We start from the raw sequence: 18,604 nt of genomic DNA, 5'->3' as shown, positions 1-18,604 counted from the left end.
GCTCCCACTTCTGGAGGGTGATGTCCTCTAGCTTGGTGCCAGGGGCGTGAGCCTGGAGGTCCGTCACGTGAGGGCAGGAGGGGTCCTCAGGCGTCAATACGCAGGTTTCACCACCCCCTCTGTTTCCAGCATGGTGACCATGTCAGGACACGTGGCTGCTGCATCGGCTGCGTGTGACAGCTTTCTAGTCTTCTGGGTCATGGAGGAGAGCGGGGTGTCTCAGCTCCTCGGGCTGACTTTCAGCAGTCCTGACTTCAGCACACCCTCACCTCCACTTCAGAGGCAACGAATAGCCCCCGCCGGTAACATCGTTTCAGTGCTGCAGTCTCCGTGTGTGGGTGGACTGCTGACTATTTCTGATATCTGTCTTCTTATTGTCCTACTAGTGGGGTTTCAGGAGGAAACTGCGTCAAAGCATGTGTTCAATCTGCCAGGCTTTGCTGGTGGTTCACAGTACTCTCAGTAACTAAAAATAAATCTTCTAGAATTAATATCTTTCTTCCAGAATTGATTCATTAAGAAATCAGATGTGATAGCCACGTGATCTAAAAACACGTATCCAAACTGTCACCGAGAGAAGTTTTCCGAGAGAGAGAGTATGATCGCTCACGACTTAGTTGTTGTTCAGTTGTCAAGTCGTATCCGACTCTTTGTGATGCCATGAACTGCAGAATGCCAGGCCTCTGTGTCCCTCACCATCTCCCGGAGTTTGCCCAAGTTCATGTCTATCGAATCGGTGATGCCATCCAGTCATCTCATCCTCTGTTGCCCTCTTCCCCTTCTGCCTTCAATTTTTCCCAGCATCAGGGTCTTTTCCAATGAGTTAGCTGTTCACATCAGGTGGCCAAAGTACTGGAACATCAGCTTTAGCATCAGTCCTTCCAGTGAATATTCAGGATTTATTTCCTTTAGGGTTGACTGTGTTTGATCTCCTTCCAGTCCAAAGGACTCTCAAGAGTCTTCTCCAGCACCACAATTTGAAAACATCAATTCTTCGGTGCTCTGCCTTCTTTATGGTCCAGCTCTTGCATTAGTATGTGATTACTGGGAAGACCATAGCTTTGGCTATATGGACGACTTAGTACCAGAAAGCTCAATGTAAGATATATTTGCTTATTTGACTGTAAGTGTATAATTTCACGTAATCAAGTTGGGATCATTTTATGGGGCTAGGGAGTGGGACCTAGGATATAGAATAAAAGTGATTTTACTGGAATATTACAGGTAAAACATTATTGTGTGCAGTCTAGGGCAAGAATATGTTTTACTTCAGCTTATTTAGTAAAAGTAAAGCAACAGAGAACCCTTCTGAATGTATACATGGTGTGAGTTTATTACACAAGGAACTGATCATCACTCAAACAGGGACATACAGTGTTAGACCTGGCAGAGAATGTCACTGGTGTTTAAAGCAAAGGAGTGTGTATACATAGAGGATGTGCTGGGGAAGAGAAGGCCAGTGAGTATCTTCTATTTGAAGTTATTCAGTATCTCTGGAAATTCAGACCAAGAGTAGCAACATGGATAATGCATTTGCTGTCATGAAGGAGAAGATTGGGTTCTTATCTGGACTTGAACATCATGGAAAGACTTACGATGCCTCTATTAGAAAAGGGCGGCAGAGAATCAGCTCAGGGACACACAGGAACTTGGAAAATGGTTGACGTTATTTATCTCAGAAAGGAAAGGAAGGTTCTGCTGACACAGATAGTAACTGAGCTAAACAGTGGAGGTAAGGATGACCAGGACCAAGGCCAAGGCCTTAAGAAACTTATCATCTCCTCTGACATTCTTCCCTATTATATCCCAGAGATCAATCATTGACTATTTTGATTGACTATAGATTGATTTCTAAGGAATTTCTTCTTTCTCCCTTCAAATCTGGAATAGGTTTCCCATCTCCATTTTGAAATCTTACAGCTCTCTAATCCCCTCTCCTAAATTTGTTGTGTTCTGTAAGCATCTAACTAAGAAATTGTAATGTCTGTGCAGCAATAGCTTAGGTGATTTTCCTTCTAGGATTCTTCCACTCGTGGACTTAACTTGTCTTACAGCTGTTCTTTTAATTATGGATACCCACAATGTGAATGTCCTTATATTAGTAGGAAAGTTTTACTTAAATAAAAGGATCCCGATTAAAACAATCACAAGCTGCAAAGAGAACTTATTTCCATCCGTGATTAGGAAGTTAGGGGTACAGCCGTATTGAGCGAGGCACACCTGGATCTCCTGGAGCAAACGTAATCAGGGTTCTATGCCTTTATATTCAAGGCAGTCTTTCTTCACATGGTTTCTAAGTAGTGTGCCTTTACAGTATCCCCAAACTGACCTTGGCACGTGGAGGACGCGTCTTCAAGATGACTGCAGAATCGTCCCAAGACGCTTCCCCAAGGCAGAGCTGGGGCCGCTTGCCCAATCCTGGACCAGTCCTTATGGCCCAAGAGATGGCGTATTCTGATTGGCTAGGCCTGAGCCACGTGCTCACTCTCAGTGCCGAGGTGAGGTTAGCCCCGCCAGAACAGTATAAACCAAGAATGGAGAAAGGCTTCTTCCTATGGAATTTCTGGGCAAAGACATAAATGAAAGAAATCACTGTTCACAGACCTCCTGCAAGTTAAACATTTTCCTCCCCAAATCTTCCCGAGGCTAGAGGCTGGTCCAGGCGCCTTATCCATCTCTACATCCAAATGGTAGCCAGTTCACCTACCCGCTGGCTGGTACAGGGGAAGTTGTTTGCTCATCTTTCTTTCTCTCCAGGATTATATCCAGATGCCCCCCTCTCTCTGGGAACTCAGAGCACAGCTGATGCTAGCCCGACCACTTGCATTCACACGTGATGTCTTTTATCTGCTTCCTCCCTCAAGTTCTCCTCCAGCACTTCTCCACTTTTCCTGAAACTTCTCTCTCTCTCTTCGTCCCACGTTTGAGTAAACTGTGCCTGTATGGGGGCTGACGGCTTGAAGAGTGTGCAGTGTGATATTCTTATACAAAGGAAGGTGAAGTCAGGCTTCATAGAGGGGACATTAGATATAATAGAGTCTTTTTAAGATTCAGAACCTTCACGAAAGTCATCTTTCGGCCAAATCATTTTCTAGTCTGAGCGTTATTATTCAATGGTTGGCATTTAAAATCAATTCTTTCATGGTAAGTTATCCTTTAGTTTGGTTAATTGTGAGTATTTGAAAGGCATTGTGAAACTGTTGCAGCCACCGTGTAGGCTCAGTAGTTCATGGACCGAACTGGATGGCTAATGATGGTTTGGAATAATTTGTCTACACAAAAGTGCACTTTCTTTGTCCTAAGCCTGCCATACCTCACAAAATAAACTCGTGACTGCAATTTTTAGCGTTTGAGACAAGTCAAATAGCATGTACTTATTAAGACTCATAAAAGGCCTGTGTTACATGCTGGGTTGGGGGTGGGGGGTGGGTAGGTCATAGTGCTGGAGGTGGGTGGAGGGAGGTTAGGTTGTAAAATGAACAGGACTTTGTTCCTGCCCTGGAGGAATTTATCATGGTGGGCTGGGAGGGTGGGGAAGGAAAGCAACCAGACACACTCACAAAAGGTCTCAGGGGCTTAGATAGAGCCTGCTTCTTGGGCTTTGGTGGTCCTGAGCCCCTCATTTTGTCCCGTGTGGTTATTTCAATAGCAAAAGTTAAATGCAACCAACAGTCTGAGTTCAGAAATCACAGTTGTGGTTCTGAAAGCTTGTGTCTGCACTTCTTTGAGTCTGTGCAGAATCTATGACTCATTTTTCTATTTGGAGGGCCCCTAGAATTTCCACCCTTGACGTGGAGTGTAAGCCCAATTTCTGACTACTTAGTAAATCAGCAAGTCTCCTAGATTCTCCACAAACGGTGGTGGATTTTCACAGGGAGGGAGTGTTCTCTGGGTTTATCAGCTTCATCTTTTACAGCACAGGAAGTGAAGCGCTGACCTGCTCACACCTTCAACTCCATCTTCTGCAAACTATCCCCTTCTTTCGCTTCCTGCCACTTCCCTTCTGTGTCCTTGCCTTGCTCTGTGAAGCCTCCACCCGGGTTCGTGTTCATTTCAGGCATGGGAGGACAACAGAGGGCCTTGGCTTTCAAATGCCTCGCATTTTCTTCCCCTCTGAGTTGAGCTATATAAAAACTCAGCCAACGAAGTCAGTGGAAGTCTAAACCAGTTGAAGCCCACAGTGGGGTGGTGGTGGTGGGGAATTAGGAAGAATGTAATTTCCAAAGCAAACAGGGCTGGACGAGGATGACACTCCAACCGGGAATCTTCACCCTGCACTTGGCGCTTCACTGACTTGACTGCAGCATGGACCACACAGGTGCACAAGCTGGTCCAGCCTCTTCTGCATAATAACCTGCCAGCCATGGGCTCGAAGGCATGATGTCATCATCAGTTAGTGCTAGTTCTGTACTTATTGATCGGTGGGTTGTAACAAGATTAATTAATTGCTGAGGCATACAGTTGTCAAATCACGTTAAATGATTTTATATCCGAAACGGATATCTCAGTCTATGTGTTGGATTCAAGATGCAATACCATAATTACTAATATTAAATCAAGGCTTTGTGCCATGGCGTGGGTTGTCATATATTTCTTAAATTTTTTTTTTTTTAAAGCAAAATGGAAGCTTGTACTGCCTTTTCATGTGCATTTGTGTTTTTCTGCCAGGATTTTCCAAGTTGGTGAATTTTTTTAAAATATGGAATTAAAATAGTGTAACTAAGGTTATCCTTGTTGTAAGTCTAGGAGGAAAACAGACTGTTGAAGTTGCTGCTGCTAAGTCACTTCAGTCGTGTCCGACTCTGTGCAACCCCATAGATGGCAGCCCTCCAGGCTCCCCCGTCCCTGGGATTCTCCAGGCAAGAACACTGGAGTGGGTTGCCATTTCCTTCTCCAATACATGAAAGTGAAAAGTGAAAGTGAAGTCACTTAGTTGTATCCAACTCTTAGTGACCCCATGGACTGCAGCCCACCAGGCTCCTCCATCCATAGGATTTTCCAGGCAAAAGTACTGGAGTGGGGTGCCATTGCCTTCTTGTTGAAGTTGCTAGAGAATAAGAAATCTAAGAGAGCTCTAGAGAGTGTGGTTTGTCTTTGGAAGGAGAAGGCTTCTCAGTGCCATTTCCTGAAGAAATTTCTTTGAAATGGAAATGGAGTTAGAGCTGGAGCCCAGGGCTCAGTCCATGTGTGGCAGGGGCTTGGTGGCCGTGAGGAGGAGATGGGGCTGCATGCAGCTCTAACCAGCATTGCCCGGAACTGTCAGGAAGCCCTCTTAGTGGGTCACACCACTTCTCCCAGTTCCAGCTCCCTCTGCTCAAAGGGTTGCCTTTCTGAATGGCAGATGTCAGCTGGGGGACCCAAGGGCCACTTGGTGGCCGTGTCTACTTCTCTAGGTGGCTGGATTGTGCCTCCTGCCCTCCATACCAGCTTCCTAGATATTTCTTCCAACCTGCCAGCTCTTTTGATGAGGAGAGAATGCTGATACTGCCGATTCACTGCTGTGTTTTCGTCTCCTCCCTGTTTTTGCTGAGTGGGTTTCTCTCTTTGCAATTATTTTCCCAATCTTTCTCCACCTACAGCCTTCTTTCTTTGAAACCCCAAATTTCCTTGGCAAAACCTTCCTTGAACACTGATTGCCCAGGAAAACCTCTGAAGTGAAGGCCTCCTCTTTCTTTGGGCTTCCTCCCCCTTCTCCAGAGATTCTCTGGGCAGTCCTCTTGCTTCCTGATGCTCCCACAAAGTTCTTCCAGGAAGACCTCCTGTGTCCCCGGGCTTCCCGTGCTCCTCCAGAGCTCTGCCAACCTCTGCTGTCTCTTTCTCCAGGCAGTTCCTGGGTGTGCTCTGTGTTTAGTGCCACAGCAGGACCGTGAGGCTGAGAGATGTGCACTCACCTGGGGGTGTCATGCGATAGAGGAGCCAAATAGATTTGGGTGTGGATTTTGCCTCCATGAGTTTTTCCTATTAAAATCTCCAAGAACCTCTTGGTATCTCTAATGATACTAGGGGTGATTCCTACCAGCCCAGCCTTGGTCACCTGCCTGTCCCTGAGGGACCCCTGTGTCTGGGGAGATGGTAGACTCATTGGATGGGCTTGGGTCCTGGGATTGCCTCTGTACCTGTAGAGGTGGGATCAGACCCTCTTACCACATGGAGGAAGAGTGGGGTGGGGGTGTTGCTAGTCACTCAGTCATGTCTGATTCTTTGTGACCCCATGAACGGTAGCCCCCAGGCTCCTGTGTCCATGGGATTTTCCAGACTAGAAAACTCGAGTGGGTTGCCATTTCCTCCTTCAGGACATCTTCTTGACCCAGGGATTGAACCCGTGTCTCCTGCATTGCAGGCAGATTCTTACAAAAGAAAGGGATTCAGGAGACACGAAGAACAGTAGCAGATGTCAACTCTACCTGCAAACCAGAGGCAAGACAGTGAAAGCGCGGCCACGGAAATGACTGCACGTGTACACAGGGGAAAGGTTGAAAGAGAGTATTGATGTTCTGCAGTGATCATGGTGATAAATTTCAACTGCCTGGAAACAAAAGAGAAAAATAAAAAAGCAACAAGAATAGTATTTAAGGCCTTGAACCAGAAATGCCTTTTGCACGAGCCATCAGAATCGCCGAGAATGTTAGTGCAAAGGGAGGCTTTTTGGAGTAGGAGGGATGTGGATGCTAAGACAAAAGGAAGGAACCTCATTCTGATGAAATGCGACGCTGCCGGCATGTTTGTGTGTCATTGCAACCTTGAGCATCTCCAGTCAGGAAGCTCAACGACCTGCCTTGTGTATCAATGGTATCTCTTTGTTTGAAATAGTAACACATTTTGCTCTGGATGGTTATAATAATGGAGTTTAAATTGGTGGATACAGATGCTATCATTTCAACTGGGTTGTTATCCTTGTGTGGCAATTTGAGGAATCAATTCAGGACACACATTTCAGAGTCCAGGCAGGAAGGTGGCTCAGACTGCAGATGACCTGATTTATCTTGATTCCCAGGCTTCTTCCCACCAAGCTATTCTTCACTCCACTGTAAGAGTTGTCTTTCTATACCAGTCTGATCATGCTTCTCCCTGCTTAAAATCTCCTGATGACTCTCGATTGCCATCAGACTTAGGTAAAGTCTGGAATCCTAAACAGGACACTCAAAGCTTCATCTTCCTGGCTGCCTTTGCTCTGTACTCCACACCCACTTCTGTTAGAGACACATGGCAGTTTTCTGCTTCCTGGAATGCTCAGCTCCTGGGTGCCTCTGGGCTTTGCTTAATCTGCTTCCTGAGCCTGAAGACCGTTCCTCATCCCTCCTCTCCCTGATTAGGCCTAGTAGCCTGGAGTGAAAGCGAAAGTGTTAGTCATTCAGCCTTGTCCCACTCTTTGCAACCCCATGGACTGTAGCCCACTAGGCTCCTCTGTCCATGGAATTCTCCAGACAAGAATACTGGAGCGGGTAGCCTTTCCCTTCTCCAGGGGATGTTCCCGACCCAGGGTTCAAACTGGGATCTCCTGCACTGCAGGCAGGTTCTTCACCTTCTGAGCCACAGGGAAGCCCAGTCACCTGGAGACACTCACTCAGTTCACCCAGCGTAATTCACTCGGCCCTCTGGTGTCCTCCAGGGCGCGTCACGGTTCCTCCCTAATCACTCTCACGTTAGAAGAGGTGCTCACCTGTAAATGTGAGCCCTTCCCAGTGTGTCTGCATTCTGATAACCAGCGCAATACCCAGGACCTACCAAGCACCGAATTCCTGTTTGTGGAACCTGTGAGCGTAAAGGAGACCAATCCTGCAAAATGACTTGGAACTTTTCTGCATCCCACATGGTTGGTTGGAAATTATTTGGAAGCCTGGGCCTGTTTCTACAGAGACGTGTATAGGGGGTAGTTCTAGAGCGGGAAGTTGGTCTATGGAGCCACTTTAAGTTAAGCATGAAGGAAGTTATTGCATGTCCATCAGTGAGCAGTGCCTGGACAGCTGCAGTGCTCTGAGACGTGGGGACATCCCCATGTGTCACTGAGATGTGGGAATGCCACCCCCACTGTGTCTCAGGGCCCGGGCAGTGGGGTCTCCAGGTGCAAGTCAGTTGCTTCCTGAATTGTCCTTAGAGTTGGTTCCAGCAGATGTGGATGGTGGACGGTGGGCCGGTCTGTGGTCGCGGGAGCCCAGGGGAAGCGTCAGAGGAGCATCCTTGTAGGATCCTGGAATCAGGCCCCCAGGGAGAGGGTGGGAGAGGGGGAGTGCAGCGTGGAATGGGCGAGGGCCCCTGGGGGGTGTCCTCTAGCCTCCCTTCCTTTGCTCAGCCCAGCTGCCCTCACCGTGGCGGGCCGGAGGTCGTGCGGGGGCAGGGGCGGCTGTGAGATGAACAGCTGAGTGGTCTCGCTTGGCTTCCACTGCCCCTTCTGTCTGCGATGCCCTCACTGCTTGGAGGGCCTTTTCCTTTGCTTCTCCTCATCTTTCTCACTCACCGTTACCTGGCCTGTCCCTCTGACAGTGACCAGCACACGGTGGGCATGGAATGGCAACCAGACAGAGGAGATGGGGCAGTGATGGGGACAGAGGGTGGCAGCCAAGTGCAGCCCAGTCACTTGGGTCACGGGGGCCTTTACGTCTCTGGGGTCAGACATCTGGGATCTAGTCCTCATTCCACCTACTGAGGACTTTTGGGCAAATCATCTGAATTCTCTCCCCTCAGTGTTCTGGACTGTATGGCGATGATGCCAGCAGTACCCCCCTTCCCTGTAAGGCTGTTTCGTTGTTGAAGGAGACGCTTCACAGAAAGCACTCCTGGGAAGATTCAAATGATCTGGCCCTGGAACAGCTGAGGGCAGGGGTCCTGGGGCCTCAGGCTCTGCCCCTCGCGGCCCCTCCCTCCTCCCAACCTCTCCCCAGCCCTCTTCCCCCACCCCAGTACTGATTGTCCACCCCAGGCATCAGACACGTGAGGGAGGGAGCCCTCAGGTTGACCTCACCCCCAGGCAACAGCTCTGGGATGGACGAGTGTCCTAACATCTGCAGATGACTTTGCAGATGGACTTCTGAACTCCCGCAGCACATGGCAGGGTGACAGAGAGGCAGCTGGGGAAGAGCTGCTCCCGAGGCGGCATCAGCTCTCTTGGGGCTGAGCCCGAGACAGCGCCCTGGGGTTCTCGCTGCCCTTGCCTGCCTGTAGGTCCCCCTGAGGTGCCAGGGGGGCCTCTGAACACATGGCTGCTTGCAGCCTCTTTGGGGGTGCTCCTGCAGCTCCCGCTGGTGGGGTCCCCCATCCGCTGGGAAACGGCTGCTCTCCTATCAGACTCAACTCACACGTCGAGGCGAAGCCTTGCCTGCCCCCTGGCTACTCCTGCCTCCCTGATTTCTCACCTTCCTCCTGATGGCTCCGGCCTGCCCCTTGCCCCTGAGCCACCTCTCTCCCTCGGCACCTGCCTGGCTGGTCCCTCTGCAGCCGGTGAGTCCTGCATGCTGCGTGCGCTTCTCTCTCTGAGTTTGCGGGCTCTTTGAGGACAGGGCCTGTTTTCCCGCTTTTGTTTCTATGATTTTCTTTTTAATACTATTCACTTGTATTTTGATTTATGGTAGTTCACGTGAACATTGGTTTTTAAAAATTAATTAATTTATTTTAATTGGAGGCTAATTACTTTATAATATTGTAGTGGCTTTTGCCATATAGTGACATGAATCAGCTATGGGTGTAGGTGTGCTCCCCATCCTGAACCCCCCTCCCAGCTCCCTCCCCATGATGACCCTATATGCAAGACAGCAAAAGAGACACAGATGTAAAGAACAGACTATTGGACTCTGTGGGAGAAGGCGAGGGTGGGATGATGTGAGAGAATAGCATTGAAACATATGTATTTATCATATGTGAAACAGAGCACCAGTCCAGGCTCGATGCATGAGACAGGGTGTTCAGGGCCGGTGCATTCACTTTAAAGACATTTATTTCTTTGTTTTTGGCTGGGCCGGATCTTCGTAGCTGCAAGGGATTTCTCTGCTTGGCATCGAGTTGGGGCTACTCTCCAGTTGCAGAGCAAGGGCCTCTCACTGAGGCGGTTTCCCTTGTTGGGAAGCACAGACTCTAGGACACGTGGGCCCCGTGGTTGTGGCACGTGGGCTTCATTGCTTTGTGGGACGTGGAATCTTTATGGGTCAGGGATCGAGCCCATGACTCCTGCGTTGGCATGTAGATTCTTTACCACTGAGCCACCAGAGCTTCCCTGTTCTTTCATGTTTTCCTTTAATCCTTCTTGTGTCCCCACATGTCCAGCACCATGCCTGGCACACACCGATAATGACTGTTGAGTCAGTGACTAGATAAATATATATCTGAATGCATTAAGTCACATGATCCGTGATTGATGCTGGATGTGAGAGCCTGAAGCAGGTGCAGGGTGGCAGTTGTGGGCCGTCTCAGTGGATGGTGGGAAGAAGTGACCACTGGAAACCCTGAGCTTGCTATTAGCATTTCCCTGCTTGGGGTGGGGTGTGCACCTTACAGAGCTGGGCTGTGGAATTAGTGTCTCTGCTGTAAAAGGCTGCCACTCTGGGAAGGAAGCTGGCTGCCACGGTCCAGGGGGATAGAGCAAGGTCAAGTTCAGGAGTGACTTCCATGTGTAAGGGTCCTAGAAGACAGGTGGTCAGGGAATGTGAAACAAGGGCTGGAGTCCAGCAACAATGCAGGATTGGATGTCACATAGAGAGGCCCAAGAAGGAAAGGAGCAGGGAGATCAGGCCAGGATTTAGGTGAGCAGGTGAGCTCCAGGGGTGAACCTGTAGGCGCAACCAGGCTTCAGCAATACGTGAACCATGAACTTCCTGATGTTCAAGCTGGTTTTAGGAAAGGCAGAGGAACCAGAGATCAAATTGCCAACATCCGCTGGATCATCAAAAAGCAAGAGAGTTCCAGAAAAACATCTATTTCTGCTTTAATGACTATGCCAAAGCCTTTGACTGTGTGGATCACAATAAACTGTGGAAAATTCTGAAAGAGATGGGACTACCAGACCACCTGACCTGCCTCTTGAGAAACCTATATGCAGGTCAGGAAGCAACAGTTAGAACTGGACATGGAACAACAGACTGGTTCCAAATAGGAAAAAGAGTCCGTCAAGGCTGTATATTGTCACCCTGCTTATTTAACTTATATGCAGAGTACATCAAGAGAAATGTTGGGCTGGAAGAAGCACACGCTGGAATCAAGATTGCAGGGAAAGATATCAATAACCTCAGATATGCAGATGACACCACCCTTATGGCAGAAAGTGAGGAGGAACCAAAACGCCTCTTGATGAAAGTGAAAGAGGAGAGTGAAAAAGTTGGCTTAAAGCTCAACATTCAGAAAACGAAGATCATGGCATCCGGTCCCATCACTTCATGGGAACTACATTTGGAAACAGTGGAAACAGTGTCAGACTTTATTTTTGGGGGTTCCAAAATCACTGCAGATGGTGACTGCAGCCATGAAATTAAAAGACGCTTACTCCTTGGAAGAAAAGTTATGACCAACCTAGACAGCATATTCAAAAGCAGAGACATTACTTTGCCAACAAATGTCCGTCTAGTCAAGGCTATAGTTTTTCCAGTGGTCACGCATGGATGTGAAAGTTGGACTGTGAAGAAAGCTGAGCTCCGAAGAATTGATACTTTTGAACTGTGGTGTTGGAGAAGACTCCCTTGGACTGCAAGGACATCCAACCAATCCATTCTAAAGGAGATCAGTCCTGGGTGTTCTTTGGAAGGACTGATGCTAAAGCTGAAACTCCAGTACTTTGGCCACCTCATGCAAAGAGTTGACTCATTGGAAAAGACTGATGCTTGGAGGGATTGGGGGTAGGAGGAGAAGGGGATGACAGAGGATGAGATGGCTAGATGGCATCACCGACTTGATGGACAATAGTTTGGGTGAACTCTGGGAGTTGGTGATAGACAGGGAGGCCTGGCGTGCTGCGATTCATGGGTTTGCAAAGAGTCAGACACGACTGAGCATCTGAACTGAACTGAACTGTCTTGTAATTTATTATGAGGTCCTGAAGGTTTGTGTTCCTCTAGGTTTATCTGCTGGGATCCTGATCCTGAAAATGATGGTGTATGGGGATGGGGCTTTGGGGAGGTGGTTAGGTCATGGAGGTGGAGCTCTCATTAAAGGGATTTTTAAAAATTAATGTTCAATCACCAATGTCTCCTACTCTTCATGACCCCCACAAGCTCCAGGCTTCCCTGTCCCTCACCATCTCCCAGAATTTGTCCAAGTTCACGTCCATTGAATTGGTAGTGCCATCCAAACGTCTCATGTTCTGTTTCTTCCTTCTCCCCCTGCCATAAATCTTTCCCAGCATCAGGGTCTTTTCCAGTGAGTTGGCTCTTTGCATCAGGTGGCCAAAGTATTGGAGCTTCAGCATCAGTCCTTCCAATGAATATTCAGGATTTATTTCCTTTAGGATTGACTGGTGGTTTGATCTCCTTGTTGTCCAAGGGACTCTCAAAAGTCTTGTTCAACACCACAGTTCAAAAACATCAATTCTTTGGCACTCAGCCTCCTTTGTGGTCCAGCTTTCACATCCATACATGACTACTGGAAAAACCATAACTTTGACTGTCAGTTCAGTTCTGTTCAGTTGCTCAGTCGTGTCCGACTCTTTGCGACCCCATGAATTGCAGCACGCCAGGCCTCCCTGTCCATCACCAACTCCCAGAGTTCACTCAGACTCACGTCTATCAAGTCAGTGATGCCATCCAGCCATCTCATCCTCTGTCGTCCCCTTCTCCTCCTGCCCCTAATCCCTCCCAGCATCAGAGTCTTTTCCAATGAGCCAACTCTTTGCATGAGATGGCCAAAGTACTGGAGCTTCAGCTTTAGAATCATTGCTTCCAAAGAAATCCCAGGGCTGATCTCCTTCAGAATGGACTGGTTGGATCTCCTTGCAGTCCAAGGGACTCTCAAGAGTCTTCTCCAACACCACAGTTCAAAAGCATCAAATTCTTCGGCGCTCAGCCTTCTTCACAGTCCAACTCTCACATCCATACATGACCACAGGAAAAACCATAGCCTTGACTAGACGGACCTTAGTCGGTAAAGTAATGTCGCTGCTTTTGAATATGCTGTCTAGGTTGGTCATAACTTTCCTTCCAAGGAGTAAGCGTCTTTTGACTTCATGGCTCAGTCGCCATCTGCAGTGATTTACAGTGCCGTAAATACACCAGTGGTCCTCACTTTCTCACCAAATAGTTTGGGTCTAGTTTGTGTTTTCAGTGTCTTGGCTTCCCTGAGACACTGAACTGTTGCCAGATGGCCATGCTCTGGGTGGGACCATCTGCCACCCTGACCAAGGAGTCTGACTTACCAACAGGCACCACCCTTCCCTGGTCTCTAAGATCCACAGTGTTTCACTGGCCCCAGCATGCATTTGCTCTGTCCTGCATTACTAACTTGAAGCAAGTTCTTGCCTATTGTGAGCCAAGGTGTGGGACCTTACCTCAACCTTCTAACCAACACATGTTGTCAGAACATTATTTGCAGCAAACGCTGATTTTCACCATCGATCAAAGCTTGGAGGTCCCTGCGTGAGGAGCATGAGGCCCCCTGGGCGATGATTCCTGGACCAGATGCTGTTCATGAACATTTTCAGATCTTGAGGCTCTGAAAAATGTTTTTTTTTTTTTTCCATTCATGAAATAGTGTTACAGTGTATTGTCATAGTGTTTCTAATGGCAAACTTTTTGTAAGACCAAGTATAAAGTATATGCATGAAATTTGCACTTGAAAGCATTAAATGCAAAATGCATTGAGGTTTCAAGAAGTTGCTCCCAGCGTTGAACCTTCTGGCTAACACAGGAAAAAAGAAATTTGTAGAGTTAAGTTCGAAATAGGTTGGATATTAGGAAAAATTTTAGACCATCTGGACAATGGGATGGGGGGGCATGAATTATTTTGGGTAGGTAAAAGATATGCAAAATCAGAACACAAGCAGTCATTGTGAATCAGTTGATGACAGGAAGGAAAGGCTGCCTGCCCTTGTGGATGGCTGCTGCCATAACCAGGCACTTTACAGTGTTGGGAGGAAGTTCAGTCGGTGAAGGACACCGAAAAAACAGCCGAAGGGTTCTCCTGCTGATTCTCTGTGCGTTGAATTGAATATCCCGATTTTTGTCCCATTAAAATTTTCAACTTACCTGCAACACGAACAGACAGAAGAAAGGTTTCCGTGATCCTAGTATTCCTTTTCAGTAAATAACTCCGTTTTGTGTACTTCAGAAGGAAAGCCCTAAGTACTTTTAGAGTTTAGAGAATTCAGCTAGGATAATGGTTGGGTGAATGTATGCTCAATTGTATCTGACTCTTTGTGACCCTCTGGACTGTAGCCCGCTGGGCTCCTCTGTCCATGGGGTTTCCCAGGCAAGAGTACTGGAGTGGGTTGCTGTTTCCTACTCCAGGGGATATTTCCAACTCAGGGATCGAACCTAAGTCTCCAGCATCTCCTACATTGCCAGGCGGGTTCTTTACCATTGTGCCACCTGAGAATCGGATTAGAGCTCCAGCAGTGAACCGTCAGGCATCATTAACAAGTTATGAGACTCTGGACAAGTTACTTTCCTTGTCTCTGCAACATCAAATCTCAGGGTGTCCCATTAGAACCAGGCCATGAGGCTTGTCATGACTGTTAAGTGAATTAAAACCTGTTAAATTTTTAGGGCAGTACTTGGCCCATGGAAAGCACCAGTGAATGTTAGAAATGATGATTTCAGGCTTCTGAGAAACAGCTGTTTGTTCCCTTGTTAGCTAGCGACTGTATTAGATCATTAAACTCCCGAAGTCTCAGATTTCCCCCGTGTAAACTGGCGGTAGTAATAATTACTCTGCAAGATAACAGGAACACATAAATGTTTATAAAATAGTGTAAATGGGAAGATTCACAGTTGGTTTATTGGTGTCTCCACTATAGACGTGGAGATGGAGAGTTGGATCAGCTTCTCCTACTAGGAACTACTGTTTAACAAGTATTTTGTAGATGATGGGAATCTCTAGTTATGAAAGCAATGAGCAACCACTGTAGAAAATTGGAAGATACAAGGAAGCACAGGGAAAGGTTAGACATGGCTTGTTAATCTCAAATCTGAGATATATGCTCTTAATATTTCAACATATGCCCTCTATCATGTCTGTAGCCTGTACATCATCTATATTCATGTCTAGTAATTTGTGAAGCCCTAGGTGCTTGTCAAATAAATATACCTGTGTCCACCCCCTGAAGTTCTCATATTCACCCAGGAATGACAGGATTGGCAACAGCAAACAGGTAAATAACAAAGGAAAGCTGTCTACTGTGATATCGAATAGGGTTAGTTTTTAAAAGCAGAAGCAAGAAGAAGGGGAAAGAGCTGTGGACCTGGAAGTCAGAGGATGTGGGGTAGGGGTGGTTAACTGGTCCCAGTGTTCATTCTCCCCCTTAGTTTTTTTTTTTTCTTTAGTGAATGTTTTGCTATATTCTCAACTCCCTCATTTTTAATTTTTTAACTGAATTAATTAATTTATTTTTATTTGGCCATGGAGACACTGCATGTAAGATCTTAGCTCCCAGACCAGGGATCAAACCCACACCCCCTGTTTCGGAAGTGCAGAGTCTTAAGCACTGGACTGCCAGGGAAGTCCCCTCTCCTTCTGACATTTAGTGGAAGGATTCCTCTGCAGGGTGACAAATCGTCTCGGGTTTTCCTGGTCTGAAGGGCATCTCAGGAGGTGGGAATTTCAGGGTTCCTGTAACGGAGAAAGCACCTTACCTGAGGGACACCTGGGGACCAGGCTTCCTGTCTAGTGGGTCACGTGCAGAAGTGATGGGGGAAAATTCCTGGTCATGTCCTTTAAAAAGGATATCTGTCCCTTGTTTTCATTCTCTGTTCCCAAATCCTGGAAGGTGGTTGAGGAGTTTGGAACCTGCTTCTCCCAAAAGCATCACTAGATAGTTTCAATGAGAACAGAGGAAGGCACTTGACACTCTGGACAATTAAAATACAGGCATAAACCAAGATAGCAAACCAGTGACGCTAGGAAGAGACGAGATGGCCACGCCCACCAAGCCACGGTTGGCCACGCCCACCACCGCAGGGTGCTTTGATGCTGAGGTCACATGACCTTGAGAGACTGGAGGCTCGAGCCTGCTGGGTGAGCAACCGCAGTAGGCAGACGGTACCTGCTTTCACCTCCTTTCCCTGGATGAAGGGGAAGGCGCGGTCCACTCTCCCTCTTGGAGTTCTTAAACCCTTATTTCATAAAGGGGGAGAGAGGTGGCTCTTTGTGGAGCCTCACCTGCCCGTTACACAACGGTTTCTTTTCTTTCTTTCATCTGTGCTGTTTTTTAGTCGCTAAGTGGTGTCAGGTTGTCTGCGACTCTATGGACTGTAGCCCGCTAGGCTCCTCTGTCCATGGAATTTTCCAGGAGAGAATACTGGAGCGAGTTGCCATTTCCTTCTCCAGAGGACCTACCTGATCCGACACAGGGATCGAAGCCAGGTCTCCTGCATTTCCGGCGGGCTTCTGCACTGCAGGCTGGTTCTTTACTGAATGAACCGCAGGGTTTGTTTGTTTATTTATTTGGTGTGGTGGATCTTCAGTTGCAGTATGTGGGATCTAGTTCCCCGACCAGGGATCAAACCTGGGCCCCCTGCATCGGGAGTGTAGAGCCCTAGCCACTGGACCACCGGGGAAGTCCCCGCAGCTTTCTCACTTCTGCACTTACCTCTGCCTTTGACCTCCTTGCGTGTCTCAGTCGCCAGCCCGGCGGAGGCCGGAGCTCTGTGGGCCTGGGTGAGCCGCTTTCACAGCGGCTGCCTTGAAGAGGCACCCTGCATCCCAGGCTGCGAGTGAGCCTGCATCATCCGCTGACCTTTGTGTGACGGCAAGAACAGAAATACGCTTTGTCGTTTTCTGGCAACAGTACTGAGGGCCTCTTTGTTATAGAGGCTGAGTCTATACCCTGAGGGTTGGAATTGCTCTGGGCAACCACTGTTCCATGACCTGGAGGAGAGCTATGAGAGCTTGTTTTGAGAACCAAGTGGAAAGGATCTCATTGGGGTGGAGTGAATTCCTCTTGTAGGTCGTGAAAGAGTATCCAAAAGTCCCTTCATGGGATGCCTAGTAACTTCACAATGCCTAGAAATCTTCCATACTCAAAATAGCACATAAATGGCTTTACGACGTGCCTTTCAATGATGGTTCTTCTTAGCTCCTGGTTTCCCAAGGGGGTAAGTGCCCTTATTAGTTCCTGAGGAGAAAAATGTACTTCCAGGGTATTACCTTACTATGAGATCTGCCTTTTTTCTTTGTAATTGAAGAAGTCACAGCAGGCACCCAAAAGATTAAAGTTTGTGTAGGAAGGAATTAGTGGTTTTTGAAAAAAATATTTCAAAAGTGTTGTGCTCTTGTGCAGTGCTACTGAAGGAACATTCTGTGCCAACTCCTCGGCAGAGACCGCGTGAAGAGTAATAACTCCTCTACCGAGTTGTTCCTTGAGGGCACAAAGTCCAGCAGCCTCTCTGCGTGGGGTCTCAGGGGCCCTTGTTTTCGGGTATTTGCTGGTTGGAATGTTGTAGTTATTTGATTGCATCATAATTAGTTTTTGTTTTGTTTTGTTTTTTTTTTACATAGCAGAGCATACCTGAGTATCTTGGAAAGAGATTAGTGAGAATCTACCAGTTTCTTTGATAATAGAATTTAAGTACTTTAGGGCCAGTTTCGCTGTGAATACGAAAGCCCATCCCCCATTTATTAAAATGGCTGGGGGTTGGTGTACTGGGTGTGGCAGGGAAATAGATGCTTCCCTGGTGGCTCAGACAGCAAAGAATCTGCCTGCACTGCAGAAGACCCAGGTTCAAATTCTGGGTCAGGAAGATCCCCTGGAGGAGGGCATGGCACCCCACTCCAGTATTCTTGCCTGGAGAATCCCATGGACAGAGGAGCCTGGTGGGCTATAGTCAAGGTGGTCACAAAGAGTTGGACAGACTGGGCGACTAGCACACTTTCATGTGATGTGTGACCCGCCACTAATAAAACACTAAGCTGTAGAACTCCTTGATGAAGCCATCCCTGTGGGGTTAGCGCTCTTAGTTAAGAGAAGACTGATATTGTAAGCAGCAATGATGTTAACAGTGTAGAAAGACTGATTTGTTTCAATATTTTCAACCCCACTTGCAATGATTAGTTTTGTGTCCTCCTGACCGGGCAAAGCAGGTAAAACATTGTTCCTGGAAGTGTCTGTGAGGATGTTTCCAGAAGAGATCAGCTTTTGAACCAGTAGATGGAGTAAAGAAGATCACCCTTCCCCATGTGGGTGGGCTTCATCCGATCCTCTGAGAGCCTGACCAGAACAAAATGGCCGAGGAGGGGCCACCTCACGCTCTGCCTGAGCGGAGGCGTCCTTCTCCTTCCCTCGCACGTGGGCGCTCCTGGGCCTTGGGCTTTCAGATTCAGGCCAGGACTTGCGCCACTAGCTTCCTGATCCTCAGGGCTTTGAACTGAACTCCAACACCAACTATCTGGGTTCTCCAGGTGGCAGGTGGCAGGCGTGGGACGTCCTTTGTTTCTGTGGGTGGGGAACACATTTATTTTATTTTTGGCCACCCCACTG

The 18,604-nt window shown here is 47.8% G+C and overlaps 1 non-coding gene across 1 annotated transcript; it reads right to left on the bottom strand.

The window, feature by feature from the left end:
- Window positions 1-16,612: 16,612 nt before the first annotated feature.
- Window positions 16,613-16,685, bottom strand: TRNAG-CCC (transfer RNA glycine (anticodon CCC)). Its single transcript has one exon. It is a non-coding gene; the product is annotated as a tRNA-Gly (tRNA).
- Window positions 16,686-18,604: the final 1,919 nt, after the last annotated feature.

The sequence above is a fragment of the Ovis canadensis genome, chromosome 26 (assembly GCF_042477335.2).
Source record: "Ovis canadensis isolate MfBH-ARS-UI-01 breed Bighorn chromosome 26, ARS-UI_OviCan_v2, whole genome shotgun sequence".
Taxonomy (NCBI): domain Eukaryota; kingdom Metazoa; phylum Chordata; class Mammalia; order Artiodactyla; family Bovidae; genus Ovis; species Ovis canadensis.
This window is presented reverse-complemented; position numbering and strand designations above follow the sequence as displayed.